An 11,200-nucleotide genomic window follows, 5' to 3' on the forward strand; every position below is an offset into this window, starting at 1 on the left:
GTTCTTGCAGTATGGCACAGTGAAAGAGAGCCCATGATGTGGCTTGTCCCCTCATTGAGTGCGCTGAGATGTGTTCAGGCATGGGAACATTAGCAGTCTCATAGGTGAGCCGGATCGCGTCCGCCACCCAGTGCGCCAGTCGCTGTTTTGAAACCGCCCTCCCTCTAGTGGTAGAACCATAGCAGACAAACAGCTGGTCGGATTTGCGGCTCTGCGCAGTCCTCCGCATATAGCACCTCAAAGCCGGGACAGGGCAGAGTATGTGTAGTCTGCAGTCCTCATCCGATTCGTGTGGAGGGGGATGGAAAGACTCCAGGACAATAGGTTGATTTATATGAAACGCCAACACGACCTTGGGCAGGAAGGCTGGGTTCATCCTGAGAGTGACAGACAGGCTTTATACACAGACAAGGTGTAAATTTCACTAATTCTCCTTGCCGACATTATTGCTACAAGAAAAGCTACCTTGAGCAAGAGGAAGCAGAGCTCCGTTGTGGAGATGGGCTCAAAGGGAGCACCGCTCAGTCCTTTCAGCACTAATTCCAAGTCCCAGGCTGGAATTGTGTCCTTTATTGGTGGTCTCAAGCGTCTCACACCTTTCAGAAACTGGATCGCCAGGACATGCATTCCTGGGAAGACATTGTCAATTTTATCGTGACAGCCAGATAAACTTTCAGCATAGATGCAAATTTCTTCAAGCAGCTGTTGCTGGAAGCACAGGATTGTTGATATGGGGCACGACACGGGATACACACATCTCTCTAGACACCAGTTCTGAAAAACTGACCACTTGTAAGTATATTGGGCCCTGGTGGAGGGAGACCTGGCCGAATGCAGCGTTTCCACAACATTCGCAGGCAGCCCTAGAGACATCAGACGGTGCCTTTCAGGGGCCAGACCCACAACTGCAGCTGTGCTGGGTTGGGGTGCCACAACAGTCCCTCTGCTTGAGTCAATAAGTCCCGTCGAAGCGGGAGCTGCCACGGGTCCGCGCTGATCATCTGTGCCAGCGTTGCGAACCACAATTGTCTCGGCCACCAGGGGGCGATCAGGAGAACTCGAGCTCCGTCCTGGCGAATCCTCTCCAGTGTCAGTGGAAGAAGTGGCAGTGGGAGGAAGGCATACAACAGTTCCTGCGGCCATGGATGAGCAAAGGCGTCTACACCCAGGGGGCCGCCTCCTGTCTCCAGGGAAAAACACAGAGGACAGTGAGTCGTTGCCTGTCTAGCAAAAAGGTTGACCCGAGCTCATCCCAGCCTCTGCCAGATCTGTTCCACCACCTGAGGATTCAGTCTCCACTCTGAGCTTGGAGAGAATGTCCGCCACTGTATTGGACACGCCTGGCGGGTGTATTGCCCGAATGGAGCGGAGATTGTCTTGCGCCTACAGGAGAAGTCTGCACGCCACACGATGTAGTCTGGGGGAGTGTAAACCCCCCTGGCGTTGATGAAGGCCACCACTGACGCGTTTTCCGTCCGGACCAAGACGTGTTGACCATGGCAAAAGTGGTGCAGTGCCAGTCGCACCGCTTGCAGCTCATGTACGTTGATGTGTGCGGCTGACCAGAGGCCACTCCACACTCCTTGGACTCCCCTCCCATTCCAGACGGCGGCCCAGCCTTCTGGAGGCGTCTGTGGTGATGACTTCCCGTCTTTGTGGGCATCCGAGGGGGCAGCCGAGGCGCAGTTTGTTTGCGGTTTCTCCACCAGGACAGTGCCTGCCAGCACACCGTGGTCACTGTCAGTGGGCGGTGTTTGTGTCTCGTTGCGTGTAGCTTGTGGGCATTTACCCAGCATTGCAATGGGCGCATGTGCAGCAGGCCCAAGGGAAGAATATTTGAGGCGGCCGCTATCAGCCCCAACAGTCTTTGAAATTTCACCAGCTGGAGAGTCGATGCCTTTCTGAATGACGCCAGGCACTTCTCCAATGACTCAAGTCTGTCTCTTTATATTACTCAGGATATTTTTATATTTTTCTTTACTAGGTAAATTGAAGAATATCATTTCTTTTTTTTACATTAAAACTTGTACTTATACTTCCTGAAAGTTTCATTCACATCCGTTGCTTATGAGATGGAAAAAAGCTATGTTTTTGTTAGACTCCTGTACCTGGAAGAGTGCATGACATCACACCAGGTATCTCACTGATTTAAACACCTGGCGTTCAATGGCAGATGGCAGGAAAAGCGATGTTACTGGGTTGGATGTTTCGTGTGAAAGGATGTGGAGGACAATTCACCCCCACGGTGGGGCACCTTTGTAATCCCTTCTCACGTTTGAGACAGATTCCTTAACTGAGAGAAATTAACCTAATAACTAGCTCCTACACCTTCACTCAAATTAATAATAGTGCTACATTATCATGCATAGAATTGTATTATAATAATAATAATAATAATAATAATAATAATAATAATAATAATAATAATAATGTATAAAATATATTTACAATATATATACAATGTATGTATTTCATTATTATTAATAATAATCATTTGTGCATATGCAGACACTAATAATACATTAAAGTAGTTTACTGTATTAAATACTGTATTAAATTGCCATAACGTGCCATAATTACTCTCCCAATCAGTAACATTGAACTAATCAACAGAATGACTTGTTTTTTGCAGTCATTCAGCAACCGAATTCATTTTCGTGAAAGTGTAGGGATAATTAATGTTAATTTATTTAAAATTTGAACCCAGTCCTGTCTCAAAATGTCCCGGGATCGTGGGGTCAGGTGGCAGCCCTACAGAGCAGCATACAGAGGCATGTCTCCCAGCTCGGGATTCCTTATCACAATTGCCAGTCTCCTATTTCTTCGCTGGAAGTTTTTTTGGGCCTTACAAATGCAGAGACGCTGTTGTTATGTATTGGGATGCAACCCTATATTATACACTTACTTACCATGGTATCTCTCCACAGGTTTTGTTAGTGGTAATACAGCAAAATACCTGGTGTGACATCATGCATAAATTAGCTGCATCTCCAGGCGAGCTGGACTTTTCACAGATGGGTCAACTTCAGACGTGTTTTTTTATACACTTAGCATTCAAACCTCCACATACAAACTACAGATAGTTGCTTTGAACTACCAGCAGTACTTTAAAAGTGAATTATGAAATTAATGATACCCTACCTTTAATGACCTTCCATAGAAACCTGCACAATATACAAATATACTTTTTTTGTCTTTTTAGTCTAACATATTTTTATCTGACGCTCTTATCCAGGGCAACCTACATTTGTACCCATTTAGACAGCTGGGTATTTTACTAGAGCAATCTAAGTGAAGTATCTTGCTCAAGGGTATAACAGCACTGCCCTACCTGCAATTTGAACCCCCAACCTTCTAGTCATGAAGCCCGAGCCCTAACCACTACTCCACAGTATGACTGAAGTATAAAGCAGCAAAGTCAGGTTAGAAAAGGGAGATTATACATGAGTTTAGGTACTGTTAAAAATCACTAGATCGGTATACTGCAGTGAAAAATACTCTTACCTTCCTGTGTATCTGTTTAGAGACAAACAAACAGAAATTTATCCATTTCAGCTTCTGTTCTATATAGAAAACTCACATTCATAATATATGTTTATGTTTTGATATTTTAAATATAATACAAATATACAAAAACACAACAGATGCAAAGGAAGCGCCTCCCTGCTTAATTAATATGCGGGCATCTCCGCAAGTGCTGCTGGGAAGTGAACTAGGGACTGTAAAAAGTTTGTTAAATATGGTTAATTGTTGTTAGTTCAATCAATTATGTATTATTGTCAAGTCATGTTGTATAGTTCCCCTTCTTCTGTATGTCTGCTTTATATTTGGTTTCCCCCCGTGTGTAATCATCAGGTTCTGAATACCCCCAGAGCCTCCCCCATACAGTTTATAGTTCTTTTCCACTTGTCTTTGGTGTAGGTGAAAACAAAAACAAAAAGATTGCTTTTAAAATGAATTTTAAAAATGAATTTTAATTGTTTTTAAAGATTTAGTTGTTTTTAAAAACACTAGTTGTTTGGGTTTTTGTTTTAGTTTTGTTCTATTTTTTTGTCAAATACATTGTCCGTTTTGGATTTAATTTTAAATGCATTGGACCGTTTTTGTTTGTTTTTTATTTTTACCTTTTTAATTGTTTCTTTATTTTGTCCAGTGCATTTTCAGATATTATCAATGTATTTGACCTTTTTGTTGGTTTAATCACGTTTGTTTTGTTGTTTTGTGCACTTGTTTATTTGAAGTTAAGTATTTTGTATTCGTTAAATCACTAAGATTTTAATTTTTTTTAAGTGATTTTAAGAATTGATTTTTAATTTTTTTTAATCACAAGTATTAAAAATTTGAAATGTTTTTATTTGAAAAATGTAAAATACTTTAAACAATAAAACAGTATTTTAATAATAAAACAACAGAAGAAGAAGAAGAAGAAGAAGAAGAAGAAGAAGAAGAAGAGCACTCTACCTAACCTTGGTGTCTGACTGCTTGTTTTGGGCTCAGAATGGTTGGTAACAGACCAAAACTGTTACAATATATATTGTTAGCTACTTCTCTGTGCAGTGGGGTTTAGGGACCAAGGAGAAGCCATAATGTTTCCATCCAGTTCTGTGTGTAGGGAAGGAGAAGAGCTGCCACCCCCCAAACCCAGACAATCAGTGAGTTTCTTTGAGGTGTGGGAGCTTCTATACTCAATCTTGGACTCGTGTTTCCGTCCAATCGTGAGAGAAACCTTTGTCCAGCAGGGGGCACTGAACTGTATTTGACAGTCTATTTTCTTCTGTTTGCAGGGAGCTGTTCCACCAGGCCAGACGAGACGAGACGGGGAGATTCCGGTTGACAGAGCTGCAGAGTCCTGGGTCCTTGCAGTGGTCCGGAGGCCGAGGCAAGTGGAGATTGGGACGGACCGGGAGCGACAAGGGACCTAGCCAGAGGAGTTGGCGGACTCCTCACGGAGTGGGTCCCTACCAGAAGCCCGGCCGACCATCTACCCGCAGCCCGGCCTGACCAGGACTGCTCCCCGCTGACGTCACCAGCCAGGATCCAGGAGAGGCCTCGGATCCCAGGGACCGACCAGGCTGAACGGCGAACGTCCCTGAAGGAGGCCTCCTGCAGCCATGGCCCGGACTTCTTCCCGCAAGGCCCGCTCCCTGCAAGAGCTGCTCCCCAGCAAGGTGGACTTGCCCGACCTCCAGATTGAGAGCCTCTGGACCCTTTCCCAGGTAGGAGAGTGCAGCATGGCCCAGCGAACCGTCGGTGTGAGGCGCCACAATGCAGTGCGCTTCAGCCGAGAGGCTGGAGTCAATACCGTGGCCCTCACCCAGTTGGAGTTTAGCAAGTCCATGCTGCAGAGGGGCCTGGGCTTCGCCCCTTCTGAGCTGAACTGCGTGGTGAAACTGCCTAGACCTAGGGATGTGTTCGAGGTGAGTTTTAAGAACCCTCAAGTGCTGGAGAGTTTTTGGAATATTTATAGAGAAAAAAAGGAATGTATGCCCCTGAGTGACATAGTAGTCGACGCCTTGACAGATAGAGAGATAAACATCGTTACAATTCAATTCTATAATGAATCAGTGTATGATGTAGAGGTATGGCTGAGGAGACACTGTGAAATCCTTTCCGAAAGTAAGAGGGTCAATGATGAGGATGGGGTTTGGACCGGTGCTCGTCAGTGGCAGGTACACCTGCAGGTGGAAGTGGCCGCCATCGGCGGAGTACGCCACCTGCCGAGCACCGTAGTTTTAGGAGCAAACAGGGGGCTTGTCTTCTACCATGGCATGCCCAAACTGTGTAGGAACTGCGGTGCCCTGGGTCATTTAGCCGCAGCCTGCACTGTTGTTAAGTGCAAGGTTTGCGGCGGGGAACACCTGACCAGGGCCTGCAAGCAGGAGAGGGCCTGCAACCTGTGCGGTGGGGGAGGGCACCTTTTTAGGAATTGTCCCTCCTCCTATGCAAATAGGGCGCGGGCCCTCTGGGGTAGTGGAGAGAAAGAAAATCAAGTGGAAGATCCTCCAAAGGACATACCCCAAGATGGGGGTAGAGAGGAAACAGTCCTCAGGAGTCTCATAGACTCCCTCTCTGACTCTGGGTCGGAAGTGGAGGCAGAGGGGGAGTGGACAGTTGTGGTGGGGAAGAGGTGAAGAACAGAGAAGAGGAGCATGGGAAGGGGGTTGCGAAGAGCAAGAGGATTAATTCTGCTGGCTCTCCCCCTCACCGCCAGCTCCCCCCCCCGCTACAGAGACCTCTCCTTCTCAGTTTTACACCCCCCACTCCGAGTCCGGAGCGGAGAGTTGTGGGCCTTCTCCACTCCCCCCAGTGGGCAGCCTGGTGGAGGAACGGCCCCCTAATAGTAATATCCCTCCTGCCCCACGACCGAGACTCTCTCAGGGGAGGGGACAGGTATGCCCTCCCGGCAGTAGTGGGAGAGCCGCAGGTCCTCAGGAGAGGAGAGTCAGCGCCAGTGTCTTCTGCCAAGAAGACCTCAGGGCCGCAATGGCAGAATCACTGGCGCTGGGGGAGGAGGCCTGCGGCAGTAGACAGCTGGGAAGGGAGAGACCACCCCCTCCCCCACCATTAGTTAAAAGAACAATTGGTGGGGTCTATCCAGTCCTCTCCTCAGTTGCACACAAGGCCTCTGCTCTGCCATCTGCTCGTCGGGCCTCGGCTGCAAGGGAACCAGGGAGAAACTCCAGCACCAAGGGCCCTGAGCCCAGTGGAGTTTCACCAGCCTTACCGGGTGGCAGGAGCCGAGCCCCCCCCCATAGTCTTAGCGCTAAGCTAGGTGAGGGAGAAGAGAGAAGTGGGGAAGAGGAGGGTTTCTTTACATGATTGTTACGGAGCGGGTAATTGCCCTCACTGCCATTATGGCTTTAATTATTATATCTATAAATGTGAGGAGCATTGCTGAGGTGAAAAAGAGGGCCGATGTTTTAAATTCTCTGGCTGGTATGAAAGATGACATTATCTGTTTGCAGGAGTGCGGCATCCTGTTCCAAAAAGAATACAAAGATCTGTGGGACACTTGGACCCTAGGTGAATACTTTTGGTCGGGGTCCAATGTGTCCCGAGCGGACGGGATTGCCGTACTCCTGAAGAACCCATTTATAGAAGTGCAAAAATGTAGGGTGATATGCCCCCACCAGCCAGAGAGAGAGAGTCCTCTTTCTCCCTCAGCTATGCCCACTCCTGATCGGCACCTTACCAGTTATCATTTCAGGTGATTTCAACTGTGCTCTGAGGGATGTAGACCGGAGTAAGCCCCGCAATGATAGATCCAGCGGGGACCTCGCTGCGTTCGTGGAGGACTTTGAACTCTGCGACGCTGGTCGGGACCTGGTCCCCTTGTTCACCTGGGTGAGTTCTTCTGGCTCCTCCTTCTCCAGGATAGATCTCGTCCTCCTGAGTAAGCCACTGGAGAGGACCGCCATGTCTTCGGAGGTGATCTTCTTTTCAGACCACAGGCTCCTGACGACAAAGGTGCTCATCCCGAGCACACGGGAGTCAGGGCCTGGGGTCTGGAAGCTCAACACCTCTCTGCTCAATGACCCTCGTGTTATTAAGACCTTTAGCAGACACCTCGAGGAGTGGAGGACCCTGAGGGACCTTTTTGATTCTCCCATAGAGTGGTGGGAGATGGTGAAGGAAAGGACTTCATTCAGCTAGGGAAATGGAAAGCTCGCGAGAGGCGGCCGAGATATTCCCATCTAAACGCCCACCTCCAGCGCCTGAGTCTTTTACAGCTCAGAGGCTTCGACCTAGCTGAGGAGGTGGCTCGGGTCAAACTGAGTCTCTCCGCCCTCTATCGGGAGGAGCAAGAAAAGATCAAGGTCCTTTCCAGGGTCCGCATCATGGAGGACGATGAGAAGTGCAGCCGCTTCTTCTTCAAGAAAACGGAGAAGAAGGAGAGGCGGCCTGCAATGTCCTCCATGATTGACTCCTCAGGGGCAGGAGGTGGAGGGCAGAGAGGTTGTTGAGACAGTGGTGCGGGACTTCTACAGGGAGTTGTACGATCAGAAGGTGGTGGATCAAAATCTGATCCATCACTTTCTGTCCCTGTTGGAATCCCGCAATGAGGGAAGGGAGATCCAAAGGATCTGAGGAACTGGCGGCTGGTCAGCCTCCTGTGCACCGACTACAAGATACTGGCCACTCCCTCAAGTCGTGGGTCCCGACCAGGTCTGCGGTGCCTGGGGGAGATCCGCGGCCAACAACGCCATGCTGCTCAGGGATGTTGTGGCCTACTCTAACAAGAGAGGGCTTCCCCTGGTCTTAATCAGTCTGGACCAGGAGAAAGCCTTCGATAGAGTGGGCCACGAATACCTGCAGCTCGTCATGGAGAGAATGGGTCTCGCTCTTGGCCTGAGGAAGTGGGTGTCCCCTGTCGACCCTGCTGTACGTCCTCTGTTTGGAGCCGTTCATGCAGGCGATCTGCCGGGACGTCCGGGTGACAGATTTCCATCTCCCGGGTTCCGGCGGAGAGCAACTGAAAGCCCTGGCCTATATGGACGACATGGCCATGGTCTGCACGGACGCGCCGTCCGTGGCCAGGGTTGAGGAACTGCTGGACGGCTTCTGCATGGTGACGGGGGCCGCTGTCAATAAGGCAAAGAGCGAGGTCTACCTATCCAGGGCATGGCCTGTCGGCCGGGGCCCGCCGACCGTGTTCCCTGTGGAGCCATCCATCAAGGTTCTGGGGATCATGATCGACAGGACCAAGACAGGCACCCAGAGCTGGGAGGAGGCCTTATCCAAGGTCCAAAGGAAGATCCACGGCTGGAGCACAAGGACCTTGACGATGGCTGGTAAGGTGCTGGTCGTAAAGGCCATCCTCTTCCCGATACTTCTCTACGTAGGAATGATCTTCCCCGCACACAAGGTCATTGCAAAACTAGTGACCAGAATTATATTTCGGTTTGTCTGGGGGAGCAAAATGGAGAGGCTGAAAAGAGTGCAGATGGTGAAGGGTACCCTGGATGGAGGCAGGGGGGTCCCGGACGTTGTGCGGCTTATAAAGGCGCAGGGGCTGGCATATGTGGTCAAGAACATCCAGGCTGCTGGCAAGAAAGTGAGTTTTATGAACCACTTTTATTTCGCCAGCAGCCTGAGACCATTCGGCCTCTGCACCATGGATAACACCAGGCCACACTCAAGGGATCCCCCGCCGTTCTACAGGGCGCTCCGAGCCTTTGCTCTCGAAGTAGGCCTCCATAAAGTCGTGCTGGCCTCCAGGGATTATAAGATCATCTGTAGCCAGATGAGATCTACCCAGGAGACCAGCCGGATAGAAGATTTCCCTACCGAAACCTGAAGGTTTATCTGGGTTAACGCTACGCACGTTTGCCTCACAAACACGCAGAAAGATGTCTCCTGGATGGCTGTGAGTCAATGTCTCCCCACCTGAGTGTTCATGCACAGAAGGGGCCTGGCCCCTTTTGACATCTGCCCCTACAAGGGTTGCCTGGGGAAGGAGACGGAGGCTCATATCTTTAGGGATTGCCCCGCTGCCTGCAGGGTCTGGGTCCTGTTTTCTCCGTTCCTCCACAGGTTTGCCTTTCCTGTGCGGGCGACTGCCCAGCAGATCCTCTATGGACCAGATATGGGAATTACATCGACAAGCCTGAGGTGCTGGTGGCGTGTCGTCTGCGCAGTGAAACGGGCCCTGTGGGAGGGACGGAAGATATGTCTATTCAACAAGCAGGAGCTGGACCCAATCGTCATTGCACGGAGGGGCATGGTACTAGTCAGGGATTATGTCAATCTGGAGGTCCACCAGAGGGGAAAGGATGAAGCCTTTAAGAACTGGCAAATACAAGATCTGGGGGAGCTCAGGATCCGGTGATGGGACCCACCTCCGGGGTGCTGGGTGCTGGATCAGTTTATGTTTCCTATTGCTGGGAATTCTTAATTTAAAAAAAAATGTATTTCACATTTTCCACTCCAATACTGCCGTATAAGTACATAATACATGCATGCAGGCATAGCTGAAGTTGTTTTGGATCCATAGATACAAAACAGATAGCAAAATCATTGTAACAGTCTGTGTGTGTGTGTGTGTGTGTGTGTGTGTGTGTGTGAAAGTATATGCAGTGACATACTGAAGTTTGGTCAATGTAGACAAAGAATGATCCTGAGAATTCTTGTAAATGCAATGTGGCTGGTTGATAGCTTCACAGAAAGACATTAAACCAAACTTACCTACTGCATTCATCTGAGAGAAGAGATTGTCAAAGTCTCAAAGTCTCCTGCTTTTTCAGCACCTAATACAGATTACAATTAAAATACATACATACACTACCAGTCAACAGTTTTAAAACACCCCCATTTTTCCAGTTTTTATTTACATTTAAGCAGTTCAAGCCCAGTGAATAACCTGAAATGGTACAAAGGTAAGCGGTAAATTGCCAGAGGTTAAAAAAAAGTTTAGGTTACCAAAAACTGACGGTCACAGACAGATCGAGTTTTGATTGGATTTCTTTGCAAATAGGTTGTTCTGAACAAAACAAGCCAAACGATTAATCATTATTTGATGTTCCATCAAACACAGAAGTGCAGATCCCTTGTCACTACTGGTAGCATGAGGTGGTACCTGCAGCCCATTCAGGTTGCATAAGTAGTCCAGCTCCTCCAGGATGGCACATCCATACGTGCCATCGCAAGAAGGTTTGCTGTGTCTCCCAGTACAGTCTCAAGAGCATGGAGGAGATACCAAGAGATGGGCCGTTACACAACGAGAGCTGGACAGGGCTGTAGAAGGGCATCAACCCAGCAGCAGGACCGGTATCTGACAAAACTGTCAGAAACAGACTCCATGAGGGTGGCATGAGGGCCCGACGTCCTCTAGTGGGACCTGTGCTCACAGCCCAGCACCGTGCAGCTCGATTGGCATTTGCCAGAGAACACCAGAATTGGCAGGTCCGCCATTGGCGCCCCGTTCTCTTCACAGATGAGAGCAGGTTCACACTGAGCACATGTGACAGATGTGAAAGAGTCTGGAGATGCCGTGGTGAATGTTATGCTGCCTGTAACATCATCCAACATGACCGGTTTGGGGGTGGGTTGGTGATAGTCTGGGGAGGCATATCCTTGGAGGGTCGCACAGACCTCCACGTGCTAGCCAACGGTACCCTGACTGCTGTTAGGTACCGGGATGAAATCCTCAGACCCATTGTCAGACCTTACGCTGATGCAGTGGGCCCTGGGTTCCTCCTGG

This window comes from Amia ocellicauda, chromosome 7 (genome assembly GCF_036373705.1).
Source record: "Amia ocellicauda isolate fAmiCal2 chromosome 7, fAmiCal2.hap1, whole genome shotgun sequence".
Taxonomy (NCBI): Eukaryota; Metazoa; Chordata; class Actinopteri; order Amiiformes; family Amiidae; genus Amia; species Amia ocellicauda.